Consider the following 24,567-nt stretch of genomic DNA (forward strand, 5'->3'; position numbering starts at 1 on the left):
CTCGTTAAGCATGTCCTGGGACAAGGGGTCTTTCTGGGACTACAAATGGTCTCATGCAGGATAACATGCTGCTGTCTCAAAGGGATGCCTCCGGGCCATGGTTCTTCCCTGGTGAGTTTCCCCCCATGCCCACTCGCAATTCCCAGGAGCTGCTTTGTTATAAAAAGAAAGAAATTCCCAGACTTCCTTGCTTTCCCCAGTTTCACAGTTGTGGGGCATCTCTTAATCTCAGGTCATTCTGTGCACTTGTCTGGGATTTTTTCAAAAGTATTCCATGATGGCAGTTAAAAATGGAGTTTTAGTTTCGCTACTGCTGCCATCCCAGTTATGTCTGTATTGTATGGTAGGATCACGAGGCTAGGCATTGCACATCATTTTAAAGGATCGCATGCATTTGAAATTGGGGAAAATTAAATGTTTGGCAAAGTATGCCCCCATGGAACAGCACCCACCCCAAATCTTCTTAGAGCAAAAGAAATGGTTGCACAAATAATTGGGTAAATGCTGCATACCATCTACTCCTCTTGGTGAGCCACGATGCACATTAGTAAATTCAATATCTGAGAAATCCTATAGCAAAGTACCTATTTTTCTGTATGTAACCCAGAGTTTTTCAATCACTTCAGATCTCTTTTTGGAGCAGCACCTATTTGCATGCTATGTAACAGTTTGGGGAGGCATACTCTTAAGGCGAACCTTATCAAGGTACTTCAGAAAGGAAAGGAACTAATATTTGAGATGAAATAATATAGCAAACAAAGGCCAAGATCAAACAAGGGAGACAAGAGATATGCTCATCCCATTTTCCAACCCCCCTCAGCACTCCACGTATATTCAGAAGTGGTCTACAGAAGGATTAGCATCCCTAACATGACTGCCTAGAAATGCTGAGGCAAATGTAGCAAGCAGAGTTAAACATAAATGTGGGTTTTCGTAAGTAAACCAAAATACCACTAGAATTTACCTTGGCTCCTTAGCCGGTATATCAGGCAGTAAAAATTTCAATACCCAAACTGCAAAAACCCACATTATTATTCATATTACTCAGGCCAGTAAGATAATGTTCCAGAGGCTGTCCGGTAGGCTAGTTGACCTAATCATGGTACATGGTCACAGGACACCAAACTGACCTCGGACTTAGGGTCCATACTTCCTGCTTCAGTTTATCCAAAGAATAAAATTATAAAAATGCAACCTCCCAAATCAATGAGATAACATCTCAATTAAAAAACCCAAGTCCCTTTGGCCAGGGAGACTCACCGGGTAGCTGTTTTCTAAATATTATGGAGGAATCGTTAGAAGAGACCCCATTTCCATGTACTAAACCCCCAGCAAGGTGGAGAGGTTGCCAGAAAACATATCTTTTTAGTCCTGTATTACAGCTAAAGACCTGACCACACAAAGACTTTCTATTCAGTGAGACTGAATTTTCTTTCTTTTTCCAAGCTACCTTGCTTAGTGAAATTGGGCAATTTATCACACAATGGCCTGCAGCAAATTTAGTATATGCAGGTGATTAGTTTGTCTCTTCCCCAAGCAGCCTTGATGGACTTGGGGAAGAGTGGCGGCAGAAACGGAAGGTCACTTATAACAGGAATTCTCTGGGGAACCGCTAATGGGCTATTGACCCTTCCCCACTTTAGGTCGATGTGTCATATTTGATTTTGGTTTCTTGAGATGTAATTTCCAAGTGGTGAAGGTTCAAAGTCTACACAAGATGGGTTGTTCTATCAAGTTTTAAGCACGATATTATTCACACTGTGAATGGCAGGTGCCAGTTGATTGGACTGGAGATAATTTTACTGTTTCCAGCTAGCCCCAAGGCAAAGGAAAAATACACTATTGACAACATTGGCTAAGTTAATAACCAAGAGGAAATTATATCTTCACCCTTGCATTTAACACCCTTCCCTCTCTTCCCCTTAAGCCTATTTCCATGAGGTCTAGGGAGCCAAGTCAACATTTTTGGTATGGTGTGATACTTGGGTCTGTTTTTACAATGAATTTAATGAGTGCCTTTCCTGCCATCATTAAAAAGTCTATGGAGGATGGAGAACCATTGCAAATAAAATGCTAGGTTCTGTCCACAATCCCTAAATGGAAAAGAATCGGTGGAAATAATCAGAAATGTCAAATGGGCTAACAGTCCTTATTTTTTAATTTAAAATACTTTTTTTTTTTACCCCGAATAATCTTTATACATTTCAAGAACAAATGCTAAAGTTGATAGGCATTGGAGAAGCATCGTTAAATTAAACCAACACATTATCCATGTATGTCGTTTCCTCTGAAGGTGGGGGAGAGACCAGAGCACACTTTGCAAGGTCTAAGGAAGCCAGAGTCGGGATGAAATACTTTTCTTGGTTCACTGATACAGTGACAATTAAAAAACGTCCGTTGGGATACGGAGCAGTGAGGGGTGGGCAGGAGGGTTGATGTGGAATAATAGAGGTCGGGGAAAGGAAAGAGGGAGAAATAGACAAGGAAGAGGACAAAGGAATGAAAGGATGGGCCTGGATGGTCCAACAGACATGCAGCTGCTCCTTGTGCCTCCCACTGGACGAACACACAGCAGAGGTATGAAGGAGTAGGTTTTTCTAGCGCCCACCGTGTCCATCCTAGGGCTGTGGAAGCATGATGTTCACACGGGGGAGGGTCCGTGGGTGTGGGAAAACAGCTGGCAGAGGTAGAAATCAAGGTTCCTTGAATTTTCAAAAACTCCAACCATGGTAGTGGGTTTAGAAAAACGGATGTATAACAAGCTCTCAATTTATTGTAGCAGTACACTTATTTTGAAATCATCAATTTAGAAAGAGGGAGGTTTTCGCTCTCCGAGACTCACTAAATTACTGTACCAGGCCAACTTATGATCTTCCAAGTGTTGCTGCAAAGAAAAATTCTCCCTGCAGGTAAGCTGTCTGTCTAGAGCCAGAGATATTAGAAGCAATTTTATGAGCAGCATCATTAATTATGACCTATGAAATTTTAATAGGTACCTTCTTCGGATCTTTTGTAGGAGCTGAGATCAAAGTGGCTCCAAAGCATTGACACAGACTTGGTCATTGGGAAGTCTGGCAAGCTTGTGAGGATTTGAGATCCCTATGCACTCTTTTGTTTCAGTTGCTAATGTTTTGCTAAGGGCAACATGTGTTAAATTATATATATATGTATATATATATATATATATATGCAAATATATGTATATATATGTACACATATACACATAAACACACACATATACACATGCACATATATTGCAGTTTCTACAGTATTTTATTTACTTTAATCCTCGTGGTTGTACCAGACACTTATTTTATATGCTTGCATTTCTAAGGGGTACTACTTTTCTTTTTAAATTACAATTAAGAGAAGGTATGGTATAGTTGAAAGATAAGTGAATGTGAAATAACCTACATTTATTCCAGGTCTGTCATATAACAGAACACGTCCTTGGGCAATTGGCGTAACAGTATCCATTCACGTTAAACACGGGTGTCTCATCCATTTTGATGCCTCCGAGCCACGGGTATGGCCTGAGAACTATTGGAAGATAGGGCTCCATGTTTATTAACATGTTTGTCTTTCAGATCGAAGATTATGTAGATACATACTTCTCTAGATTCCAGGAAAATGGGGATCATAACAGTTCCTGCCTCATAGGCTTGCTGTGAAGACAAAATAGGATAATCCTTGAAAAGCACCTCCAAGAGTACCTAGCACACAGTGCACATTCCACATGTGCTCATTCTTCTCTTATTATCTTTATTATTTCTGCTACATGAGAGGAAACAGGGCACTTACATAAAAAGAAAAGCTGGTTCAAACGGCTCTAAAAAGTCGAATAAGTAAAATTAAAGATCCATCATCTGGTGCACTGGGTGTTCCTAAGGCCGTACAGTGACTCTACCAGAAGCTGCAGGTGTTACAGGTGTATAAGCACTTGCCCTGTTCTTCTAAGATTAATACTCTTCTGCTCTGTGCACATGGAGGATGAAAGCTCCCCAATTAAAAAGAAAGAACCCCCCCCCCCAAACAGCTGCTCCTGCATGGCCCTCTTAGGGTCCTGTTAAAATAGATGGCAGCATCCAAAGACAGAGGGAAGATAGCAAACTCATGGAACCAGCCCGGCTAGTTGTCTGCCAGACCAGGCTGGTCAGATGAATAATCAAATGGACCACTTTTTTCTGCATATGATAGAGGTAATCAGAAATTAGATTCCTACTCATGTCATTCCTGAGTCTAGCTCAGAAAATGGTACACTTCCTTCCATTTAACTAGAAGTTTCCTATGCCTAAAACATGTTAACAGTACAAATTACTATCAAAATCTTTTAGTTGTCTGTATTGTAAATTGACTATATTCAATAAAAAAAAAATCCTTTAGCTGGTTAAAATTATTTTAGGTTTTTTTTTTTTTTTTCTTGATGAATAGCTTACTGGTCAAGGCATTGTTTTTTATCTAGGTCTCATATCTCAGCAGTAAATTCTGTCAAGGGTTTCCTTGGCCGTCTAGCTCAAATTCTAGCTGTATGGATGACATCAGGTTCAATGCCTCTGTTCTCTCCACTCTTCCCCCGGCATTGCCAAAGACCCCCCATCTGTGGCCTAGGTCCCTTGAGTTCCACAGCCATCCTGAAGGTCAGAATGGCAGCAGCAGTCTCAGCCCTAGTGGCAGGGAAGCCACCAAACCTCCTTTACTCCCTACCCCTGTTCCCTCTCCTGGCGTCTAGAGCACAGACTGGATCTCTGCCTTGATCCTCCTCCAGCCCACCACTTGAGGCTGGAACTGAAGCTCTGTTCTCCTCCCTGAGCTCCTCAGATGAATCTGCACATCCCAGTCACAAGCTGAGCCTACATGGTGCATGGCGCCTTGGCTGTGATATCACCTTTTCCCTGGAGGACAAGTGCCTTGAACAGGTCTTTATATCTGGACCCACCTATGGACCAGGCTCAAGGATGCCACACTGGTCCTTTGCAAAGATCAGTCTCTGAAATGATTTCACATTTCCAAGCCCTTTTTTTACATTGTCCAGGCTCTTCCTCACCACCAGCCAGGGCTACTGAGACCTCATAGGCTCCTGAGTGAGATAACTAAGGCTATTCTACCTGTGGACCTTTGCACCTTCTCTACACCATCTAAATGACCACCAGCAGTGTTTAAGAGGCCCTCCTTCCTTTCTGCAATGCTAACATTAATTTCCAGGAACTTTTATCCTTTCACCTCACCTACTTCTGTTGATGGGCATGATCACTGGTTAGTTATACCAAGGGTCATTCCCACCCTTGATGATGCTTTTATGACCTTGCTTCCTATTCCTCACAGCCTCTGGAAAATGCACTCCAGGGAAAATGAGATGTCAAGTAGGTGACAAGCAGTTGCATTCCACTGATTTCCTGAATGAATGGAATCAATGACTATTCAGGGATGGTACTTCATAGCTGTCTATATTTTCATGCGAAGGAAGGGTCTTCGGTTTGCTTACCTGGCAAACTATTGAGTGAACCAAATGAGATTAAGTACAGAAAACCACTTGTCAACTCTCAAGTGCCACACAAATGCAGTTACTCAATATAGTTGAGCGATATCCACTCATGACTAATTTTAGTTTCTAATATGATATTGGATTTATTTATTCTGCTTATGTAGGAGGTACAAATTTCTCAGCATTTAGATACGTGTAAAAAGAAAATGTAACTTTCTCTGCAACTCAATCGAATCTCTGCTTTAAGCCTTATTCCACCAGGTGACAGAGGGTTTAATTTTCATCAGACTTAGTGAAATTGGTTTTTTGGACTTTTCTTGATTAACCCTTCTCCACTCTCCCCGGACTTCATTTGAGTCCTGGGGATCTTACCTCACAGCTAGGCTACTGGGAGAGAAGGAAGGAGAGAGACTTCTGTTTTTAGGCTGACACCCCCACCCCCCCGCATGTTTTGGCAGCTACGGCTGATGCCTGCATTCCCATCTGCCTCCAGCCCGCGGCCAGTGCACCTGTCCAGCCCCTCGGGCCCACGGGCCCTCTCTCTGGCACTCCCTCTCTCTTTTGGAATCACGGAAAAGCTTCAGATGCCCTCACACAGCACCCAAGGGGCTGCTGGAAATTTGAGTGACGGGCCCCATGTGCTGCAAAACACCACGTGGCTATTTCTAGTACCCTCGTGCTCCAGGATTCAGGAGCACGCAGGCTCAGTCTTTGTTTCTCGGACTCACCTCTGTCTCCACAGCAAAAACACATTTTCAGCAAGGGGAAGAGAGGAAAAGATTCCCACAAAAAGCTCATCCAGCCCTCTTCTCAAGTCTTTGGCTAATGCAAACTTTGGTTCTCGTACTTCAGTGCTCAAGCTCTTGAGCCTAATATCCCTTCTTCAACCAACAAGCACAAAACTGACAAAACTCTATTTGAAGAGTTTATACTTCATTCCTCCAAGGAATGAAGCAGGGAAAGGGCCCCAAGGTAAAGGCAATGTTTTGTAGCTGGATTGTGTGCAGATGACTTAGGGACTATATACATATGCATATTTTCTTATATGTAAATTTTACCTCAATCAGCTTTTTGGAAAATATTCAAATGTGGACATATGTGTACACACACAGAGAATGGTATTAAAATATTATCCCCTTTACACTTATGTAATCAGTCCTGTCTTCTTTCTTTAGAAGCAAATCCTAAGTATATTGTTGCATTAAAATACAGCTTTTCCAGATGTTCCCATTGTGGCTCAGTGGTATGAAATCCGACTAGTATCCATGAGGATGTGGGTTCAATCCCTGTCCTTGCTCAGTGGGTTCAGGATCTGGCAGTGGTGTAGGTTGAAGATACGGTTCTGATTCGACCTCTAGCCTAGGAACTTCCATATGCTGCACGTGCAGCCCTAGTCGGATTGCATACCACTGAGCCACAATGGGAACATCTGGAAAATCTGTATTTTAATGCAACAATATACTGCATGTGCAAACAAAACAAACTTCCATATGCTGCACGTGCAAACAAGACAAAACAAAACAAAAAACTCAGAATTTTTTCCACTTGATTTTTTTCCTTATGACATTCTTTTAATTCTTGATTTTTTTTTTAACTTTAGAGATATATCAAGTTTGCTCTCCTTATTCGCCATTTTTCCTTTCCATAGTTTTGAGGGTATTGGTTTATGCTAGTTACTTTATTTCTGCTCTGCATAGGAAATACATGTTGCAATGGTTTGTTCTTAGGCATTTGAGCTGAGCTGGTGGAGACTCCAGTGACTCCAGAGACTCCAGAGACTACTCAGCTATCCCAGTGTAATAACTAGATCCTTGCACTGAAGAAGAAAGGGATTAGACATGTATGTCTCTTCCTGCTAACCCCACACAGGTGTCAGAAGTTGAGTTTTCTATGGAATGGCTGTTTCTCTGCATTGATGCCCTTTTTCCAATAAAAACTGATCAAGAACTCACATTTTTGCAAGAGTCATCAACAAAGTACATTAAAAAATTATTTTTGTCCTCTAACAACTTGACTGCCAAGAACATGAAAAATGAAAAGGGTCCCATATTTCTGGTTTGTCAGAGAAGAAGTGTTAATATCTATCTGCATTCATGACTCTGAGATCCTACTCTATTTTTTAATTCCACAATTCTAAGTCAGGAAAAAACATACCAAAGGGTCATCACAGAAAAATGTTACATTTCCTTTTCCCATAAAATGCTGTGAATTCTCAATGTATCAATATTATGTAAATCACAGCATAGATGTTTGTTTAAATAACTGAACACTGAAAGGTCACTATATATCTTCTTTTTTGTTGCGAGTTCCTTTGCAACCATACTGGTCACCACTGAGTGCCAATCATTCTCCCGGGAGTTTGAGAGAATCCGGAAGTAACTGGCAACATCAGCAAGATGTGAGTAGGCAAACTGCATAGGAAAGTGGATTTTAGAAATGATGACACACTACATGTAAAATTGATAGCATTATCACTAAAATCATTTATTAACCAGCCACTTGAGCATGATGTTCAGCTTCTAGCCTCCAAGAGAAATCTTTGCCAATAAACAACTGCTCACTTGATCGGCCTTGGCAATCACAATCCTCCAGTGATTGCAGAGGGATCTCTGAATTTGGTGAAGTGCATTTGGACTTCTGGCATTGTATGGCCCTGGCACATACAGTAAAACCTTTTTCTTTTCTTTTCTTTTTTTCCTTTTTGGCCCCACCCATGGCATGTGGAAGTTCCTGGGCCTGGGATGGAACCACACCACAGCAGCAACCCGAGCCACTGCAGAGACAATGCCGGATCCTTAACCCACTGAGCCAGCAGAGAACTCCAATAATTGCTTTCTTTTGCGACTTTCATATCTAAATTACTTGTTAAGAGTCCAGCGATGAAGAATCAAATGATTTCTATTGACCTTGACCTATTACCTGGAAAAAGTTAAAAATACAAATATATTTGTAGTTTTATATCATTATGGATAATGATGAATGTTATTGCTCCTACACTATTAATATTATATTGAGGTCCTAAGTCGATCATAATTAATTAAATCAATGGTATCACACGATTAGTATTTAGTTTATTTATTAAATATAATTATGAAAATGAGGCAAAGCACAAGAACTCAAGTGGCGCTGGGACAGAGCAGTAGGTGGGTCATGGGGGTGACAGTATATAGAACCACAGCTAAATTTCACTTCTCCACACAGAGTAAGAATTTTTTTCTATGATAACCATATTCGTGATGTTGAAAAATCCTGGATTACTTTCTATGTACTTTTGAAATATTCTCATGTCAAGTTTGCAACAATAACAGGTTTAATTAGTAAGTTAGCTTTACATCTAATCTAAATATTCCACATTCCAGAAGACCAAATGTTATGATTTTCACTTCACATTTGTAAAGATACAGACAAAGAAAAAGGAGTCATCATATCACAGAACATAATTCCCCCGCTTCTATAAGATGTTAGATGTCCATATCCTTAGAAAAAATTAAGCCTGTCTCTTGGCAGCATGGACTCTAGAGGTTGCTTCTTGTCTTCCATTTTCATTCTTGATAGCGAGTTACCCAAAAACAATTCATTTCAATAAATTTCAAATCGTAGGCTATAAACAAAATCAGAGCTTTGTGAGATTCAAATATATGTAGAACTGTTAGGTGTGGTTTCCACTGGAGAATCCCTGATCCTAGTAGAATATTAAACTGTATTTCCTCTACATGAGATTTCAGATATTCTAATTTCTCTCATTCTTTGGAGCTTGATAGAAGTCTCCAGAGACTTCTTTTCAGGTAAATATTTTTGACATTAAAAAAAGGAAAAATAAGTCTTCAAATATAACTCTGGCTTGGCATTAAAACCTTAGGGTTGTCATAGTCAAACAAACTCTGAAAACTGAAGTCCTGAAAGAAAGAAGGAATTAAATTTGGCCATTCGGTTTAACAATGAGATCATAACGTGACTTTTAAGGCTCACTGAAACCCTGGATGATTCTGTGGTATTCCCAAAGAAACGAAAATTGATTGAGTTATGCATGGCCAATGCACTCCCAAGGAGTTCATTGCAAAGTAATGCATATTGAAAAAGACCGTTTAAAGTTCCCACACACTAATGGGTCTGATGGGCTCTGAATTAGCTGGCACTTTTCACAAAAAAGATCTAGGCGTCATTATGAACAGCTCAATTAAGATGTCTGCTCAATGGGCTACACTGGGCCAAAAAGCAAATAGACTGCTTGGATGAATTAATAAAGGGAGAGATAATGTAGAAATATGGTAACGGCCTTGCATAAGCCTTGATGAGTGGAGGTAGTTTCAGTGCCTCCTGCCTAAATTTAGATGAGTAAATCAGCTTCTCCCATCGTGGATCGTTTGACTCCTTTCCAGAGGAACTCTCTGGGCACAGTTTTCCTGATCTGGGAGGCGGCAGTCAGGTGCCTTGTAACATCAGAAACATCATTCTTACCACATCTGTTTGGCTGCTGATGCCTTTGGATGGGATCTGCTCACCTTTTTTCTTCTGACTCAGCTTAGGGAAACTTCCTGCCTGCTTATGGAGTGCCACGAACCCCGGGAAGAGGAAACATGAAGGCACACACAAGTCTACCACCCCACGAGCCTCGTGTCCATTCACACTCCACCAATTTATAATCTTATCTTGGAGATGGGTTCACAGTTTTCAGATGCTTCCGAGTTTCCCCCCGTTTTGATAAACATTCCCCACTGCAAACTGTAATAAACCCACTTCATCTAAGCCATAGCTCTCCTTTCCCATGATCCTTGCCTCAGAGGAAGGAGAAAAAATAGATACCAGTCTAAAGTAAGCATACCCAGAATCCCTCAAGCCACTTCCTGTGTGAGAATATTCAGCTTGCTTTGGAGTTCCCCTCGTGGTTCAGCAGTTAAGGAACCCCACTAGTAACCATGAGGATGCTGTTTGATCCCTGGCCTTGCTCAGTGGGTTAAGAATCTGGTGTTGCAGTGAGCTGTGGTGTAGGTTGAAGATGCAGCTCGGATCCTGCGTTGCTGTGGCTATGGTGGAGACTGGCAGCTGTAGCTCTGATTTGACCCTAGCATGGGAACTTCCATATGCCACGGGTACGGACCTAAAAAGACAAAAGACCAAAAATATATATATATATATATTTTTCAGCTTGCTTTGAAAAAACTTACAAGAACTTAAAAGAAAACATAGCCAGTCTCATGGCCCTGAGGTTCATTCAGATTTCTGGCACAATTGTCTCAGAAGGTCACACTGCTTGTGATAGCACTGCTTGTGTGCACATGTGCATGTGTGTGTGTGCGCGTTCTTAGTCTTGTGTCATTAATGCCCGCCCCCCACCGCTCAGGCAAGAAAGGAATTTCTCCAGAGCATGCTGAGAGCAGATACACTGAAGTTGCTCCCGGTTACCTAATGAGCTGGTAATAAGTTCTCCCATCAGGTTATGCACAGAGCTTTAAACATTTTTAATCCAAGCTGTTTACAATCTAACTCTCATATGATCCCAAAACAACCCTGAGAAATTTTAAATCTGGAAAAAAAAAAAAAAAACCAACAAAAAAACCCCCAGAGTCCTAGAAAAGTTGATCTAATGGGGTCATTTGAATTTTGGGGCATCCAAATAGAGATGAGTACCAGTCTCTAAACTTTTGAACTAGTACTTAGTCCATGAGACCAGTCCTCCTCTATTGTTACTGGTACAGTGAGGGTGACTGGACCACATTGTTATAGCAATGCGGCATTGCTTTTAAAACAACCAAGAACAGGATTTTGGTTTTTACCAAAGTATCCGTCTATAATAGACTGAAGATTAAAAACAAATGGCTCAATAAACCGTCCTCCACCAGAGATGCTTTGCATGCTGAGCACTGAACTAGGGGAACGCAGCTGCTGAAAGTCCTTCAGCATTGCAGTCGGGATCTTTTGCACTTTCAGGTTCAGCCTCTGAAGCGCCAGTTAAGAGAGAAACTAAGCAAATCGACATGCAATCAAAACACATCCACGTGGGAGATGCCGAGACTCACCTTTCCACATTTTGACATATTAATATGTTTCAACTTCCTGTTTCCCTCTAGTGGCTCTTGGTTCAGAAAGCTGAGGAGGGCCTGAGAGACTGAAGACCAGCAAAGACAGGATCGACTAAATGCCTTCACCTTCCTCTCAAGTTGGAGATAAAAACCTTGAATTCTTTTCGGTATGCTTAGTTTCTGCCTTTTTTTTTTTTTTTTTTTTTTCACTTTCAAGATTTCCTGACTTATTTGAGTTTCATCAGCCAACAACTGAATTTAAAAAAAAAAAAAAAAAACAACCGTCCTGTGGAGATACATATATTTTCCTATTTATTTCTTATACTTAACTATCACAACACTCAGGCTCACAAAGAGAGGGCAGGGGATAAGGGTATCATGGAGATACAAGAACTGAAATAAGGAAAATCTGGGTGTGGATAGTTTATAATTCTCTGATTTCGAAAGAGGGCTGTGCTGTGGGTGACTGCTCTCAGAGAACAAAGAGTTAATCTCCACTTTTTGGAGAAATGTTTACCAAAACATTAATGCCGAGGTGGGGCTGAGTGTGGTCGTCCAGAGCCTATCGATAAAAGAAATGCAGAACAGCATTGATTTTGCTGCAGCCGAAGTGCCCAGGCTTCGATCTATGGCCGTATTGACCCCGTTCCCAGAACAAAATGTAACAAAATTTACACAACAGCAGCATCAAATGGGCTTCAGTGCTGCTGTGTGTGGTGATCAAGGAGAGGTTTGATTTTCAAGTTGTGTCGATACTTGTGTTGAAAATACCACAGTTCCTGTCAAAACCGTGCCGGGGGAAAACAGTACACATATGTTTGAGAAACACCTTTTTTCCCTCCCAACTGACAATGCCGTACTTATTCCCCCAACACAGTTACAGTAAAAAGATTTTAAGAGTTCCTAGGGGGTCATGGGGCGCAGATGTAAGGTTGACAACAATAAGTCTTATATTAAGACTATATATTTCACAGGTTTATATTTAGTGACACAGAAAGGTGTTTATAATATGTTGTTAATAAGAGACAGGTTTTAAAACTGTACCCATAATGTGATTCACTTTTGCTATTGTATATGCACTGGGGAAAAAAATCTAAAAGATACATATTCCAAAAATTTAGCAGTGGTGTCCTCTAAGTGACAGTACTCTCACTGATTCTTTTTCTTTTGCTTGTCCATGTTTTCCAATATTCCTCTCCCAAGCAGGATTTCCCATTTTCCTTTTAAAAAAATGAAGAAAAGGAAATATTTTCATCTACTTCTGAGACAGTAGAATGAGCCACATAGTCTCTAACGTTTCTGCAAGTAGGAACACATCCGAAATATTCAACATTGTGCTGAGGGGTTGGAATGTGGGTCCCAGCCAAGATGGGAGACTTGCTTCCTTTCCTCTCCCAGGTAGACAATCTTTACAAAAGATTCTCAGCAAAAGCATGGGTAGGATTCAGTAATCAAAGAATATAATAATGTAAAGAATAAAAGACTATAAAGTAAATAATATATGTGTAACCATATAGAACTGTCTCAAAAGTCAGCCGAAACGTCTATTCTCGAATGGATAAAAAATGAAAGTCTAGAGAGCTTGAAAGAGTGTTTCTGGTGAGCCGCGTGACAGAACTATAGGTTTTAGGATCTGAAAGACCTGGATTTGGTTTTTGTTGCCACCACTTATAGCAGAACATCTCTGAAAGTCTCAGTTTCCTCTTCTGTAAAATGAGGAAAATGATAACCATTTCATAGAGATTTTATTTTATTTATTTATTTATTTATTTATTTTTTTTTTTGCCATTTCTTGGGCCGCTCCCGTGGCATATGGAGGTTCCCAGACTAGGGGTCTAATTGGAGCTGTAGCTGCCAGCCTACGTCAGAGCCACAGCAACACGGGATCCGAGCCACGTCTGCGACCTACACCACAGCTCACGGCAACGCCGGAACCTTGACCCACTGAGCAGGGGCAGGGATCGAACCCGCAACCTCATGGTTCCTAGTCGGATTCGTTAACCACTGCGCCACGACGGGAACTCTAAGATTTTATTTTATTTTCTAATTTATTTATTTATCTTTTTGGCCTTGCCCATGGCATGCAGAAGTTCCTGGGCCAGGGGTCAAACCCGCACCATGGCAGCAATCCAAGCCACAGCAGTGACAATGCCAGATCCTTAACCCATTGAGCCACCAGGGAACTCCTGGGATTTTAAATAACTACTCAGAATCCGTGTGAAAAGTTTATCACATTGCCTGACATATTAAGCCCTCAGCAAACAGTCCCCATAAAATTACTATTAATTGGAAAAGCTGTCCTCTTGTCCCCTCCTAATTCCCACCATGGCCAGAACTCTGCTCATCCCTCTGTTCTTTCCTGCCTCTCTCATGTTTCAGTTCATGTGACAGGTTCCACGCCTGCACTGTATTTGCACGTAGAGGGAAAGCCATTTCTCCCGCTCTACCAACAAAAACTGAAAACTGAAGGCAAGATATTCCACATCTATCATGACCAAACATCACTGGGTCTAGTACACTCAGAGGAAAGAAAGAGAATGCGATGTCTGAATTTTTAAAAAATTTTTATTATAGTTGATTTATAATGTTCTGTCAATTTCTGCTGTACCACAAAGTCACCTGGTTATACATATATATACATTCTTTTTCTCACATTATCCTCCGTCATGTTTCATCATAAGTGACTAGATATAGTTCCCTGTGCTACACAGCAGGATCTCTTCTTATCCACTCCAAATGCAACAGTTTGCATCTATTAACCCCAAACTCCCAGTCCATCCCACTCCCTCCCACTCCCCCTTGGCAACCACAGGTCTGTTCTCCAAGTCCATGAATTTCTCTTCTGTGGGAAGGTTCATTTTGTGCCATATATTAGATTCCAGATATAAGGGATAGTATTTGTCTTTCTCTTTCTGACTTACTTTATTTAGTATGGGAGTCTCTAGTTCCATCCATGTTGCTGCAAAACATCCATGTTGTTTTGTCCTTTTTATGGCTGAGTAGTATTCCATTGTATATATATACCACATCTTCTTAATCCAGTCATCTGTCTTTGAACATTTAGATTGTTCAACCTAATGTTGTCCCTCGCCCCTGGTAAATACAAGTCTGTTCTCCATGTCTGTGATCTGTTTCTATTTTGTAGATAGGATCATTTGTGCCATATTTTAAATTTCTATTATTCTTATAGTTGGTATCATGGAAGCTGTAGTCCTCTTGAACCAGTGACAGACGTCAGGGTCTTTGGGGGCTTCATGTCCTGTGCCTAAAGGTCCTGGCTACAGACACTGCTGGATTCTTAATCCGCATTCATGAAAGAGGAACAAAGTGTGAGAGGGATACCCTATAAACATTTTAGCCATTTCACATGTTTTGAATACAACAACACAGTGAAAGCCCATTAAACATAGTAAAAAACAAAAGCAAAAAAAAAGCCACTAATTTAATCAGCAACAACCTATTTTTGACATTCACTACGTCAGTTAACATCACCTAAAGTGTTGGTTGGTATATAGATAGTTTTCTTTTTTTTTTTTTTTATTTTCCCACTGTACAGCAAGGGGGTCAGGTCATCCTTAGATGTATACATTGCAGTTACAGTTTTTTCCCCCACCCTTTCTTCTGTTGCGACATGAGTATCTAGACATAGTTCTCAATGCTATTCAGCAGGATCTCCTTATAAATCTATTCTAGGTTGTGTCTGATAAGCCCAAGCTCCCGATCCCTCCCACTCCCTCCCCCTCCCATCAGGCAACCACAAGTCTCTTCTCCAAGTCCATGATTTTCTTTTCTGAGGAGATGTTCATTTGTGCTGGATATTAGATTCCAGTTATAAGGGATATCATATGGTATTTGTCTTTGTCTTTCTGGCTCATTTCACTCAGTATGAGATTCTCTAGTTCCATCCATGTTGCTGCAAATGGCATTATGTCATCCTTTTTTATGGCTGAGTAGTATTCCATTGTGTATATATACCACATCTTCCGAATCCAATCATCTGTCGATGGACATTTGGATTGTTTCCATGTCCTGGCTATTGTGGATAGGGCTGCAATGAACATGCGGGTGCATGTGTCTCTTTTAAGTAGAGCTTTGTCTGGATAGATGCCCAAGAGTGGGATTGCGGGGTCATATGGAAGTTCTATGTATAGATTTCTAAGGTATCTCCAAACTGTTCTCCATAGTGGCTGTACCAGTTTACATTCCCACAGGATAGTTTTCTATATTTGTACACACTTTAGCCATTTATGGGAAGATGTGTAGAAATATAGGTCATAGCCATTAATGGAGCATGGCTTGTCTGATAAAATGTTAGCTTACCATCTTTGGAGAATGGATTCTTGATTAAAACAACTAACTGTTCCTAAAATGAAACACTAAACTAGTTAATCCATACATCCCACTCTTTCTATACCGAAAAATTAGAACACTGTAATAAGACATGATAATAAAATGAAATCAAATGCATTTAAATTAATTAGACATGAGTAGTTCTTGAATGCTTATGTATATATGCACTCTGCTAGGTACTGAGGGAGGATTAAAAGCATAAGATAATTGGGTATCCAGGCCATTCATTACACCATCTTTAGTTACCTTGATTCATTCATCCAGAGATAGATACCATTGAATTGTTCATCAATTATTTCCAGCCTATCGTTAAATAGTTCTTGTATCTGGATTTATTTTCTAAGATCTGATTTGTCATGTGGCCAGAATGCTCACTTTCCCAAGATATCAAGGAGTCTGGGTATCAAAAACCTATTTGTAAATTTACTGTTTAACTGATATTACGGGATTACCTATTCACTGGCAAAAGAGGTCAGTTGTCTTTCATCTTAATCCAAGAAACCTACAGAAACTGAGGCCTGTCAGTCATCATATCTTTCCTTCTATGTGAGAATGCTACAGTTTTGTGTGCATCTCTTCCTCATCCTTTGTGACCATTTTAAAATTATAAAGGAATAGTTAATAGAATGCAGCCTCTTCATTTACACAAGTTAACCCATGAGTTAGGCCATCAGCATCTCAGTCTGCTACAACTATATCTACTATGTATCGGCCACTTATTTGTGAGCCAAGTACTTTATAGATACGACATTTAATCCCCACATGCTCTGAGGAGACTTTTATTATCTCTATTTTATCAATAAGATATGAGCTTTAAGAAGAAGAAGTCGCTTGCTGAAGTTACACAGCTAAAGAAAGAGGAAGTAGATCAGGCTTCTGCCTCACAAACAGCCTTCTATTGATCTTATACTATACTGTAGCCAGCCCTTTCCCCACACACAGTCCCTACTATTTACAACTTAAGGCAACCTCAAGGCGGGAGCCCTTTCTTTAGTCTCAGCTCCAGGTTTATGATTTGATAAATTACAAGTGAATAAGGTGACTTTCCGCAAAGCATTGTTTTTTTTTCAAGAAACTCCTTTTGTTGGTTTTTATTTTCATGACCTCTTCAATAATCTACCTCATGAAAATTCCAATTTCTTTGTGTCATCAAACAAATAAAAAATTTACATCTCAAAAAATCCCAGAGGTAAATCTGTTTGCAGAGGCGGCATCTCTTAGGTTCCATTTCACTGGGGCCTTTGAAGAGGATGTGGGCACCCCCTGCAGAGATGCCAAAGCCTGACCTCTGGTACTTGCCCTTAATTGCTGCCATAGAGGAGTCAACTGCAATGAGAAAGAAAGGGCATATGTGTAAAGAAATGGGGAACGTTTTCAGCGTTTTTGTTTGTTTGTTTGTTTGTTTTGAGAACTCTAAGTATGTCATGACCTCTTGGATAAAATGAGGAATACACATCTTGCAACACAGGTCAAGCCCCATGTGAAAACACAACCCCAAGGCAAGATGCATCCCGAAACCCTGAAGACCTTCTTTCCACCTGGACTTCTAGTTCTCCCTCTTCTAAAGCTCAAGTAGTCCCTCCGTACTAAAGCTTATTCTAAAAAAAAGTTATCAGATGGGTGGCTTAAAAATAGCAGAGTTCCTGTTGTGGCTCAGTTGGGTTGACTAGTATCCATGAGGATGTGGGTTCAACCCCTGGCCTCATTCAGTGGGTTAAGGATCTGGTGTTGCCATGAGCTGTGGTGTAGAGTCGCAGATGTGGTCTAGATCTGGTGTGGCTGTGGCTGTGGCATAGGCCAGCAGCTGTAACTCTGACTTGACCCCCAGCCTGGGAACTTCCATATGCAGCCACTACAGCCTTAAAAAGATTTAAAAAAAAGATGAGAGGATGAAACAATAGAGGAGCTTTTGAAGGAAAAGTCACTTAAAGTTGAAGTTTTGAAGTTCCTCAGTGTCTAGTTATGTCACACCAGAGTCCCCCACATGATCCATGCCTGGTCATGGATTTGTGCCTTTGCTCAGACTAGAAGGCTTTTCCATCACCTCAGCCTAGGGTAATACAACTCCATCTTGAAAACCTAATCCAAATATCTCTTATTTATTTATTTATTTATTGTCTTTTTGCCTTTTCTAGGGCCGCTCCCACAGCATATGGAAGTTCCCAGGCTAGGGGTCTAATCAGAGCTGTAGCCGCTAGCCTACGCCAGAACCATAGCAACGCAGGATCTGAGCCATGTCTGTGACCTACACTGCAGCTTACAGCAACGCTAGATCCCTAACCCACTGAGCAAGGCCAGGGATCGAACCTGCAACCTCATGGTTCCTAGTCAGATTCGTTAACCACTGCACCACGACGGGAACTCCCAAATATCTCTTTTTTTAGACACTCCTTCTTCCACAGCCCTCTGCTCTGTCCCTCACTATTTCCAGAGGACAGAAAGAGAATTAATTTCTCCCTCCTAGGAGCAGCTACAGCACCTTCCTCAAATTGCTAAGGCAGCATGAGTCAGAAAGCATTCTGATAGTGGCTTGCCATTTTATTTATCCTTGCCCCACTTGCTCATCTACTCCTAACTGGGTGCTTTCATCAGGGAAAGGGCAGGGAGAAAAGGGATGTAACACTAATATTTATCCAGTCCCTGCTTTCCATCAGCAAACATCTCAAAGTGGTGCTTTTACTGAGGCTACCTTATGTTATTATCAAATAATCCAAAATGAATGCAGAATTACCCTTAATTTATAATGGAGGATGTAGATGCTCAGAGAGGTTATGAAATTTTTATCAAAGTAGCATAGCTACTGCCATGAATGAATGGTGTCCCCCACCCCAACTCTTACATTGAAGCCTTGACACGTGATGTGATAGATTTGGGGGGGAGGTCTTTAGGCGATAACTAGTTTTAGATGAGGTCATGGGGGTGGGGCCTTCATAATGGAATTAGTGCCCTTATACAGAGAGACAGCAGGGAGCTTGCTTTCTTCTCTATGGGCACAGCGAGAAGGTTACTGTCCACAAGCCTGTAAGAGAACTCTCCCCAGAACCTGACCATGCTGAGACACTGATCTCTGAATCTCAGACTTCCAGCCTCCAGAACATACATCTCTATGAAAAGACACATTTCTGTTGAAGCCACCCAGCCTATAGTAATTTGTTACCACAGTCCCAGCAGGCTAATAGTGCTATTGAATAGCAGAGCCAGCATGTAAATCCTGACTTATTTTTCCTCTAAAATACTATGCTGCCTCTCAATGTGAACTGTTCATGAAATGCCTTTATAACTCTAGCATTAAACAGGTTGACTGGAATACAGCAGACTGAAATTTCAGAGATGGATACTGGATGCTGAATGAATGAATGATTAAATAATTACAGAATGAAAGATAAGCATTCACAGCAGAACTTTCACAAACTAGACACATACCAGTTCACAGATTTCTTTTTCTGTTTTTCCTTTTTTTCAGCCACACTCGAGGCATATGGAAGTTCCTCCGCCAGAGACTGAATCTGAGCCACAGCTGTGACCTATGCCCCAGCTGTGCCAACACCGGATCCTTAATCCAATGCACCACAGCAGGAAATCCAGGGGCAAATCATTTCCGATTGCCATGCAGCAAATATGTACCATTCCCTTGGTAGCAGAGAATTTACTGGTGTGTTCTGAACAGTGTACAGACCACCACTGGCATTTGTTGAGCTATTTTGCGAAAGAAGATGAGTTTCTCCCTGAAAATAAGTCAGGAATTCTGGGAAGCTATATTAATCCTTTGAGATAACTGTTTTGATTTTATTTTTTCCTGCCTATTTCTTCCTTTTTTCTTCCAGTTTTATTGAGACAAAATTGATACAAAGGGCTGTATAATTTTTAAGGTGTAGAGTATAATGATTTGACTTGCATACATCATGGAATGAATATCCCAGTAAGTTTAGTGAGCATCCATCATTGCATATAAATTCAAAAATTAAAGAAATAGAAAAATATTTTTTCCTCGTGAGAACTCTTAACAACTGTCATATATAATACATAGCAGTTTAATTATATTTTTCATGTTTTACATCACACCCCTGGTACTGATTTATCTTATAACCAGAAATTTGTACCTTTGACCACCTTCATTCAATCCTCTCCCCAACCCTGCCTCTGGTAACCACAAATTTCATCTCTTTTTCTGTAAGTTTGTTTGTGTGTTTGTCTGTTTGTTTGTTTGTTTTTGAAGTATAATTGACCTACAACACTATGCTAGGTCCTGTTATATAACACAGTAATTTGATATTTCTATACATTTCAAAATGATCACCATAAGTCTGGTTATGATATGTCACCATACAAAGATATTAAATGGTCATTGACTGTATCCCCCACATTGTACATATCATACTTGTGACTTATTTATTTTGCAGCTGGTTATTGTTTTTATTAAAGAAATCATGCCTTGAGAGTGTAAGTGTGGGGGGATGGGTTATACACAGAGAACTGGGTTCAATTAAGCAAATAATTTCAGAGCAATGACTACTATAAGGTTTACTTAACCTCATTCTCAAAGCAGCACTTGCATCTTACTGAGGAGACTTTTAGAAAGTAAATGTTTATATCCACTAAATTCAGCCATTTTATGTGAGAATAATGACAAACGTAATTTTCTTCTATCCATTTTACAATTTGTATATAAAAATACAAATTGGGAATATTAAACAAATCTCATCATGTTTTGCATTAGTGATGTGTGTACAAATCTACTGGCCTGTCACTTATTATACCAACAGGTCCGCGACACAGGGAGAAGGAGGGCTTCTTATCATCTGTAATTGGAGAGGCGAGCAGTAGAGATGGATCACTGGAGTCCTTTCCAATTTTGATATCAGTGATTCTACTTCTGTGAGTGTAACAGTCAAAGGGAGAAGAGAGCACTGCCTCCCCACTCTGCGCAGTCTGCTGCAGTTCCACTCCACCTTCAAAACGCAATTCAAATATTTCCCTTTTCCTTGACACTCCCCCACATACTCCGACACGTTCCTCAACTCTGTTCCACAGGGTGATAGCAGAGTTAATCTCCCCTTTCTCTGAGCCCCCATCATACTCTGTTCACAGCACTGTAGACAATGGATCGGAGAGTTACGAGGAGGGGCGTGCTAGTTCATTTCTCCTCAACCCTACCCTTTCCTTGGCTCCCTCCTTGCTGGGAAGTGCTAGGAAGTTACCAGGAGGCTACTCAGCATTAACCCTGAGGTGGCAAATGAATGGTTCTCCTTTCTTAAACGGGAAAAGCACAAAGTAGAACTTTATTTCATGCTTTAAAAATAAAAATGGCCACAGCTTGTTTTTAAAGAATTTTATTTTATTTATTTATTTATTTTTGTCTTTTTGTCTTTTTTGTTGTTGTTGTTGTTGTTTTTGCTATTTCTTGGGCCGCTCCCGCGGCGTATGGAGGTTCCCAGGCTAGGGGTTGAATCGGAGCTGTAGCCACCGGCCTACACCAGAGCCACAGCAACGCGGGATCCGAGCCGCGTCTGCAACCTACACCACAGCTCATAGTAACGCCGGATCGTTAACCCACTGAGCCAGGGCAGGGACCGAACCCGCAACCTCATGGTTCCTAGTCGGATTCGTTAACCACTGCGCCACGACGGGAACTCCTTTAAAGAATTTTAATTTAATTTAATTTAAATAATAATAATTTTATTATTTTTTATATAAAATTTTTAATTTTTTCCATTATAGCTGCTTTACAGTGTTCTGTCAATTTTCTACTGTACAGCGTGGTGACTCAGTTTTTAGATTTAATTTTAAAGAATTTGAATTTTAGCTCATTTTTATTATAAAATGTATAACTTTTTAAGAGTGATTGATTATTCATGCTGCGGTTTACTTTGTAATCACACCAAATTTTGTTTCATTTTTAACAGTGATTTTGACTCCAACACATTTCTTATCATTCCAATATGTAAACATTAAGGAAACCAAATGTCTGAATTTTCTCAATGCCGTTTGCTCATTGGCTCTAATATTTAAGATGCCAGCCTCAAAGAACAATCCAGAATAAGAATTTCAGAGGGTGCTGGGATCTTCCCTATCAGCTCGTCATCTAGAAACGGAGAGTTAGCAATCTTCAGTTCATGCTTGGAGACCAGTGTTGTCGAGGAGCAGTTGGCTGTCTATGACGGTGGCAAGAAAAGAATCCAGGTCTCATACATCCCTTGCTCTCTTCCTTAAAATTTCACTTCCTTTCATGACTATTCACATAATTCTATCTTGCAAAAAAGAGTGGTATTGATGCCTCTCTTCTAAAATACATAAAACTTACCTGTCCCCATCTTTTTCTCAGCTCCATCGATGTACCAATGTGTGTGTACTGAAATCCCACCGATTAGCCAATATTTTTTAAAAGATATAAATGTGAAAAAATATAGAAAATAGATATGAATCTCATAAAAGAGCCATTAAGGGACAGAGCTAAAAGATGAAAGGTAAATATATATTACAAGACATGGTAATAAGGTGGTCAGGCGCTCCTGAAATTAAGTTGAAATGTAATATACGGAGATGAAAGGAAATTAAATATGAAACCCTGAGATACTTATTAAGCCGTCAGTGGGATTCTGGATGATGATGTCACAACCAGGAGAGGAAAGACGTGCAAAGTTGGACGAGATCCAGTTTGCGCTGTAGATTTATGCAGTTAATTTTGTCCCCTGACTGCATTCAGATGAGCATTTCTCCTCGACATACACCAAGAAAATTGCTGCGTTATAGCTGTGTTAATGGTAATCAGCTTGCTAATGAGCACCAGAAGGTCGTTACAGCAAAGAGAGGTTCAAAGATGTATAACCTAGAGGAAACAAGAGCGTAATTCTTCGGGGAATTCAAGTGTCTTGTTTGTAGGTCATAGATTATTTGTTTTGGTCACTGCATTGCACAGGGAGTTTAATTTAAGCAGGAAAAAAAAAATGAAGCCTTTTGAATTGTGAGATCAGCCCAGCTTAATTAAGAAAAGTAACACTAGGTAGCTTTATATTTGTGGTAAAAATAGAATTCTTCAGTAGACCTAAGACAGTCCTAAATATCGCTGTCCCACGCGGAATGAGAGCGGTGGTTATGCAAAATGTGAGATTTTATTTGTGTTTACTCATGTGCCAGACATTGCTTCATGGCCCTGTGGCAAGGACAGGGTCAAAACATCAGGGGTGAAAAAGGTAACGTTCAGAAATTAAGTCACAGTCTTGTGCAGACAATTTCAGAGTCTAAGCCTTCTGCAAGAATTAAGAGCTATTTCAGTGTTTACTTCAGATTCGCATTTTGGCTTCAAAAGGTTAAGTATTTATTGATACTGACAAAGGAGAGTATTCATCAGGACCACTGCTGCTCTAGCTTATTAGGGCGACCAGGGACATAATTTCAGGTCAAGCTGGGCAGGGCGTGGCTTCCCAGGAACTTCCTCCCCTTGGGAAGATTTAGGGAGTCCCATTAGCTCATCCATTCCTTTAGCGTATCAATAGAAACAGAATCATAATACCACTTGCTTAAATCATTGGAGAGGTTCTATGTTTTTATATAATGAGGACTTTTAAATACACTGTTTTGCTAATATGCTCTTTGGGTTGGTTTTATAACCAAACAATGATGCCTTAGAAATGAACAATGGTAAGAATTTGCATTTCCCCTGTCTGATAGCACAAGCCATTTGTCACCATATTCAAATGAATGTTTTTCTCAACCCAAAATGGACAAATAAAATGGCTTCTGATGATTGATAATATATAGATATAGATAGACACACAGATATATATGACTGATTATAATACAATAAATATATCATCATATTGTACTCTATTATACTAAGAGCATTTTACAATTTCCAACCTAATACCTCTCTGAATAAGAAAGTACATATTTTTTATACTCACCGATTTCCTCGAATAAACACCTTCCTTTGTGAAGGAAACTTCCTTTGTTCCCATTTCTCAAGGTTAAACACCAGAGGGCCTAGTCCTAAAGTTTCCTCACTGCAAAGAAAAGCACACTTTGGATTAGACCAGGGTTTTAATTGTTGGGGTCCATGCTGTCACCTTTACTCAGAACAGCTGTGACATGTATCCTCTCATGAATGGCTGGAAAATAGGTTTCCATGCCAATCTGGAAAAAAAAGAAATAGTGAAGTAAAAAGACAAGGTGAAAGACAGCTAGAGAGGAAAGGGAGGGAGGGAGGAGGGAAGGGCAGTGTGGAGGAATAGGATGAACAGGTAAGACACTGGACAATTTATCAGTGTAACAGCATGGTGTTGGGGAAATATATTTAAAAAACAAAATCTTGGAGTTCCCGTCGTGGCGCAGTGGTTAACGAATCCGACTAGGAACCATGAGGTTGCGGGTTCGGTCCCTGCCCTTGCTCAGTGGGTTAACGATCCGGTGTTGCCGTGAGCTGTGGTGTAGGTTGCAGACGCGGCTCGGATCCCGCGTTGCTGTGGCTCTGGCGTAGGCTGGTGGCTACAGCTCCGATTCGACCCCTAGCCTGGGAACCTCCATATGCCGTGGGAGCGGCCCAAAGAAATAGCAAAGACAAAAAAAAAAAAAAAAAAATCTTCTTCCAGTGTAGAAAACCTCTCCACAAAGAGAGTGAGAAAGAAGACACTTTTCTTATTGAATAAGCACTAAACCAGAGAGCAACTCACACGCAATCTGCTGAGATGCAAAGACGGGAAAAGAATCTCCACGGCACCC

General features: G+C 40.5%; 1 long non-coding RNA gene across 4 annotated transcripts in view; it reads right to left on the reverse strand.

Annotated features, from left to right (window-relative positions):
- LOC146398644 (uncharacterized) overlaps positions 1 to 24,567 on the reverse strand; it is a 152,687-nt gene that overhangs the window by 12,234 nt on the left and 115,886 nt on the right. For 3 of the 4 annotated variants that reach the window (XR_014819657.1, XR_014819662.1, XR_014819658.1), the window contains 2 exons: positions 23,754 to 23,852; positions 3,415 to 3,665 (listed from right to left, as the gene is read on the reverse strand). This is a non-coding gene — a long non-coding RNA (uncharacterized LOC146398644). The remainder of the gene's footprint in view (positions 1 to 3,414; positions 3,666 to 23,753; positions 23,853 to 24,567) is intronic. The other variant, XR_014819661.1, reaches the window with a different exon arrangement.

The sequence above is a fragment of the Sus scrofa genome, chromosome 11, assembly GCF_054392235.1.
Source record: "Sus scrofa isolate SSC_HxYL_T2T_F1_AM1 chromosome 11, Sscrofa_HxYL_maternal_Yorkshire_Landrace_v2.0, whole genome shotgun sequence".
In the NCBI taxonomy this organism is placed as follows: domain Eukaryota; kingdom Metazoa; phylum Chordata; class Mammalia; order Artiodactyla; family Suidae; genus Sus; species Sus scrofa.